Source organism: Cryptotermes secundus, unplaced genomic scaffold (assembly GCF_002891405.2).
Source record: "Cryptotermes secundus unplaced genomic scaffold, Csec_1.0 scaffold706, whole genome shotgun sequence".
In the NCBI taxonomy this organism is placed as follows: Eukaryota; Metazoa; Arthropoda; class Insecta; order Blattodea; family Kalotermitidae; genus Cryptotermes; species Cryptotermes secundus.
Window position 1 is genome coordinate 4,399 of NW_019727104.1, and position 6,022 is coordinate 10,420.

The window sequence follows — 6,022 nt, forward strand, 5'->3', positions numbered from 1 at the left end:
TCTACATATTTCAGCATTTCAATCTCATCTATCCCCACTTTTCTTTGAACTTCTGGCATACTTTAAAAATGTTCTTATATTCATACAGTGTCCACCATAAATTACATGTACACAAATAAAAGACTATGCCTTTTCTCCTATTTTAGAGTTAGAAAATGGTCATCCTGATTTTGTGCACAAAAAATATATCGATGTTTCTAAACATTGCAGACTTTCAGTGGTTAATTTTTCTAAGATACAAACATGCAAACATTCTAGCCATGCGCTACAAGAACTTTGCCTGAGTAACTGCCACGGTTAAAGACACATTATTTATTCATTTCAATTTATTTTAAAACACAAATAAACAAACACTCTGTAGTCTAAAATATGTATTTATTAAATTTAATTTATCCATAAAATCCCATTTTCGGAGCTCGAATTGAACAAAAGCTATCAGACTGACAACACCAGGACTGTCCCTCAGTATGTTGGTAATTTCTAATACAGGTGCCTGCACATATGTCAATTGCTGGCCATCCACCAACATCACATAGTCACAATTTTCTTGGGCGCTGTCATCATTCATGAACTGAGGGCATGGACTGGTGTGAACATCCTCCATTGCCAATATCTGCAAACAATAAAACAATATTTCCATCAGCACCCTTATTTCAAAACCTAGTCCTAGGTGGTATGGAAAATTAACAGTGTGCTTAGTTAAGGCTAATTAAGAGAAGAGACAATTTCATCCAAAGCAGCAAGTGTTAAAAAAGAAGTAATTCTAAGCTTATTCAATAACTGTTTCTTAGTTTGCCTAGTGAGCATTTATTAAATTTAATTGAAACTAAAAATCCCATTTTGGGAGCTCCAGTTGAACAAATTCTATCAGGCTGGCAACATCAGGACTGTCCCTCAGTATGCTGGTAATTTCTAATCCAGGTGCCTGCACATATGGCAACTGCTGGTCATCCATCAAGGTCGCGTAGTCACAATTTACTGCACCGCTGAAGTCATTCATGGACTGAGGGCATGGACTGGTGTGAACATGCTCCTTTGCCAATATCGGCAAACAATAAAACAATGCTTCCATCAGCCATCTTATTTCAAAGCCCAGTCCTAGGTGGTATGGAAAATTACCAGTTTGCTTAGTTAAGGCTAAATAATACAAGAGACAATTTTATCCAAAATACAAAGCAGTAAGTGTCAAAAAAGAAATAGTTCTCAGCTTAGTTAACAATGGTCACTTAGTTTGCATAGTACATAGAGTGTTGAATTCAAAGTCGAATGGAAACTACGAATTCGGAAGGATCTGCAAGGATGTCACTAGGGTATGTATTAGGAACTATCTCGGCGTTTGCCTGGAGGATTTAGGAAAATCACGGAAGGATCTTATTCAAGACAAGAAGCCTTCAGGATGAGAATCAAACTTGGGACTTCTTGAATATGAACTATGCTTGACATATCTTAATACATACATATACACAGATCACATAACAGGAAATAATCTTCTAAGGTCACTGAGGCTGCATTGCGGCAAACCTCGTACTATCTCAATATTATCAAGTAATGTGTTATTAAACTAGCATATTTGGGTTATATACTGTAGGCTTACTGAGGAGGGTTTGCACTAGACTCTGTAAACCTGACCCCTGCATATAATGTTATATTTTAACGTCCTGTTACACTGATTCCTGTTTATGGTTTATGCTGACCGTCTTACAGTGTATACACCTTTTCACCTTATTCTTCACTTCCACACTACATGTTTCAGCACTAATGTGCCATCTTCAGGTGTCTTTATGCACGTTAAACTATTGTACTGCATGCCATAATGTCTTCATTCTAAAATGACTAAAATCTGTATCCGTCATATAGGACGATGAATTCTAAATAATAAAACTTTTCAGGATTCTTCCTACGTCACGCTCAAACACGTGAATTACGCCAATCCTCTTTTATGTGTGCATTCTTCCTACGTATATTTGTGTATCGTGTTCTGTGTTGTGTTTTGCTCCTGTTACGTATGCAGTATTGGTAGGTGATCTGAGTCCAAAATATCAGAGACGATGACATCTAACACTCTGATATTTTTGTGAACCACAATGTCTAACACGTTTTCATTTGCCAAAGGGGAATAATGAGTGGGGCACTTTGGTGCTAAAATTTCGAAATCACTCCTATCAAATAAATCAACGAGTTTCAAGCCTGAGGGGTTTGAAACTCTGCTATTCCAAAATGGGTTCTTAGCATTCAAATCACCTGCCAAAATAGACTTACGTCTGAAGCTTAAGAGCTCAGTGATGTCAGTATTACTCCAGGCTCTGCCTGGAGATTTATAAACAGCCGCAAGCAGCACTTCGCTATTACCAATTGGTATGCAGACCCCTGTCGCTTCTACTGAAACAAGGGGTCGTAGGTCTACATGGTTTTGGGGAATGCCTTTTCTTACTGCAACGGCAGTTCCGCCTTTTCTGCCCAAGTGGCGGTCGATTTTATAAAAGTGGTAATTTGGAAAAAAAAACCTCTCATGAGGTTTCAGATGTGTCTCTGAAAACAGGGCCAAATCTATGTGTAGGCCTTGCAGCTGTTTACTGAGCTCATAGCGCTGCCTCCCAATGTCGTTTGCATTAAATGCTATGAATTTGTGGGGCCTATGAATTCTAGTGGCCATTTTGTTTCATTAAGTATAGAACAGTTTTAGTTATGACCATTATTTTGTCCTCCTCGGACACTGCACCACTGACCTCTGTCATAATTTGCTGTACTACAGTCACTACTCTCAACATATTGTCGAGAGACTGACTGTTTACATTAGGAGCCTGAACTGACTGACCTGCGTGTTGTTCCAGTACAGGGATCGGGACGCTCGGTTTCGTGGCTGCTGGTGGAACTGCCACTGGTGTTTGTCGCTCCTGTAATGTGTTGCCTCGGAGAGCCGCCGCGAAGGAGACTCCAGGGGTGATGATATTTGATGAGAACACCCTTCCCGTTGTGGTTTTGGGTGCTCTCTGCAATTTCTTCTTCTTCAGTTCCTCCTTCGCGTGACTGTAGCCACGATAGTTAGCGGGATGTGGTTTCTCTCCATCCTTCAATTCACAGTTACAACATGCTGGAGTGGAGGCAGCGTTCTGTTTCTCAGGGCACTCTCTGTGCAGGTGGCCACCCCCGCACCACATGCAATGGGGAGGTTGCTTACAATTAGCCCAGACGTGGCCAAATTGTTGGCAGTTGTGACACTTCGTAAGGCCACTCTGTGCCCTATAAGCCTCGACCCAGATAGAGATATGGCAAAGGTTTTGTAGTTTGAATATTTCTTGTGATTTTTCCGTCCTGGGTAAAGTGATAAGGAAAAGGGGAAGGTTTCTGGTTATCCTTTCTTTTGAAGGCGACCCTTGGGTGGTTGTCATCTGCTTGACGCTAACCACATCAAATCCCAGGGTCACCAATCCATCAGAAATATCTTCCTCCTGGGTGTTGTGGGGAGGTGACAGATTACAGCCATAATGGGTTTTTCTGACTTTAGAAAGAAGGTAAAATAGGAAAGTTTGTTGTTGGATAGTTGGGACTTGACGGCTTCGAAATCTGCTATGCTTTTAGTGATGACTCTGGTCCCGCTTTTGGTATTACGGAACTCAAAGTCACCTTTAACCACATTTTTTAGTTGTTTTTGCAAGTGAATGAGGTTCACTGTGGTTGTTAGAATTATTGGGGGGTGGGGCTTGCCTGCTTTACTGAGGTTCCCTCCTCCAGCGTAGTGGCTTCTGTACCAGAAGTGTCCGTTTCCATCGTTGCCTCCCTGAGGGGGGCGAAGTAGTTTTTGGTGGCAAACTCTGGTTTAGGGTTGCTTTCGACTGCTGCCATTGGTTTTTTTGGAGTCGGTGCGGTTTCAGCGGTACTTTGCTGTTTCCGCCTCCAGACTTCTTTGAAGCCTTCCTCCCAGGCTGGAATATTTGTGCTTCATGCGCTGGCCTTTACCAGTGACTTCAGCTCATTCAGCGTGACTGTACAGTTGCCATAGAGCACACTGAACAGCATCTTGCTGGAGGGGGCCTTACAGTAATTTATCCTATTGTTGTCGGCGGTGCTGACTATTGCCGCCCATTCTTCACTTTCTCCAATTGCAGCAGTTGAGAAGCCGGCCACGTCCTCAATGCTGCAAAGAATGTCGAATAAGCGCCTGTATTGTGTTTCGGCATCGGGGTATTGCTTAATAATTTCTTTAAATTCGGCCTGTAGAGCGGCATGTTTTTCGGCTCAGAATTCCTAGTACCCCGGCACAGGGATGCCAGCCATCTCTGGCTCGGCACTTATAGATTCAACAACCCAGCCGAGTATTGACGTATAAGACTAGAAGATAGTAAGACACAACTCACTGCCCGCACTGAAACCACAAGCAATTTGTTCAATGATCAGTCCGACCTCCTAACACGTAGCTGTTCTCCTGGCTTCACTAAGAATGAATTGAAGAATCCTGTCACTGGGTCAACCGATCTCTCCTTTTTCAAACCAGTCCTGTCCGATCTCAATGATTCACTGCTAATAACCACTTGACTTCCAGTCGATCTGCTCGATCCTACAGCAAACTAACCATTATCGCTCCAACACCGAAACTGGCGATGAAGTGTCACTTTGATGATGTCAAACAGACAATCTTCAGTCGGCATTCAGTCCTGTCTCTCAAGCTCTCACCTTCCAAAATCGTCCTGATATCTTATCATGCGTCTGCTCTCCACAACAGTTGATAACCAATCCTGATGATTAATGTAAGTCAAAGTCAAAGTCATGTTACAATTGACGGTCAGTCAGTCTGTCTGTCTTGGTGTCGAGCCCCAGCTGGGGCTCATGACCAGATGTTTTCTTCTTTGTGATAGTTGCTGTCCTGTCCATTTGGGGCGTCCTCTCTGACGAGAGGTCAGGTCTGTCATTTGTCAGTCAGTCTGTTTTAAGAAGTCCACTGTCTGTATTTACATAATTTACAAATCCACATTTGTACCTTCTATGTACAATATATACAAGGCTTCTGTCAACCCAGGCATTGTACAGCAGATTATGCCCTATTTCTTGTAGTAATACCTTTCACAGCAGTCTAGTCACTTGAACTTATGACCCAAAATTATGTCAAATATGACTTAAAAAGTGTAAAATATGACCTTAAATATTAAATGGGACATAAAATTTCACAATTTTAATTACAACTTTTACTAGAGTTTAAGAATAAAGATGATGACTATATGATAGTAGGTCCTACTTACCAAATTAGCCCTAGTATGTCTCTGAAGGAAAGAAATATGATGGAATTTCGACATTTCGTACTGGATTAAACCATTCATTGTTTTCTTTTTAATACTGATATTTGCGTTCATATTTTAGACAAACACTGGTGCACATGGTATGAACACCAACTTAACTCTGTTATCTAAAAACACCATTTAAAAGAAGACAAGCTATTCACGTCTCAATTTTCACTGTTACAATTGCAATTTATAACTACATGCATTTCCAAATTTTCAAATTTGAAAGATCGCCGATTATCACTAAGAATAGTTTTGTATTTGGAAAAACTTCGTCCCACATCACATGATGTGACAGGAGCATATTTGAAGAATGTCCAGTCGTCTGGTGACAGTTCTGTATAATCTTCGAATGTTGCTAGTTTACCGGAAAGTATATCTGCAATCTTGCATAATGTTGAATAACCAGCATTCCGATGAAGAACACTTTCTATTTTGGTTTTAATCCTGTCACTTATTTCACCACGAGTTCGGTTTAGTTCATTCTCAATGCTCTTTACAGTGTCCAACGCGTCACAGAGTTCAGTCCCTACAAATTCCAGGCGAGTTATTGCACCTGAAATTGAACAGAAGTTTGACTTTATGTATGCCAGAGTTTGTGCTAGGGTGGTAGAGAATAAGTCCTTGACAGCTTTAATTGATGTTGACTCACTGCTGTCAAAGCCATTAAACATTTTCTCAATGGCTGTGTAATTTTCACAATAATATGCCACAGCATCCAACCATGTACCCCACCGTGTGACGACAGG

The 6,022-nt window shown here is 41.1% G+C and overlaps 1 long non-coding RNA gene across 1 annotated transcript; it reads right to left on the reverse strand.

Annotated features, from left to right (window-relative positions):
* Nucleotides 1-358: 358 nt before the first annotated feature.
* Nucleotides 359-2,975, reverse strand: LOC117282306. The gene is made up of 2 exons (XR_004513025.1): nucleotides 2,816-2,975; nucleotides 359-613 (listed from the first exon to the last, which is right to left on the reverse strand). It is a non-coding gene; the product is annotated as an uncharacterized LOC117282306 (long non-coding RNA).
* Between the last annotated feature and the right edge of the window lie 3,047 nt (nucleotides 2,976-6,022).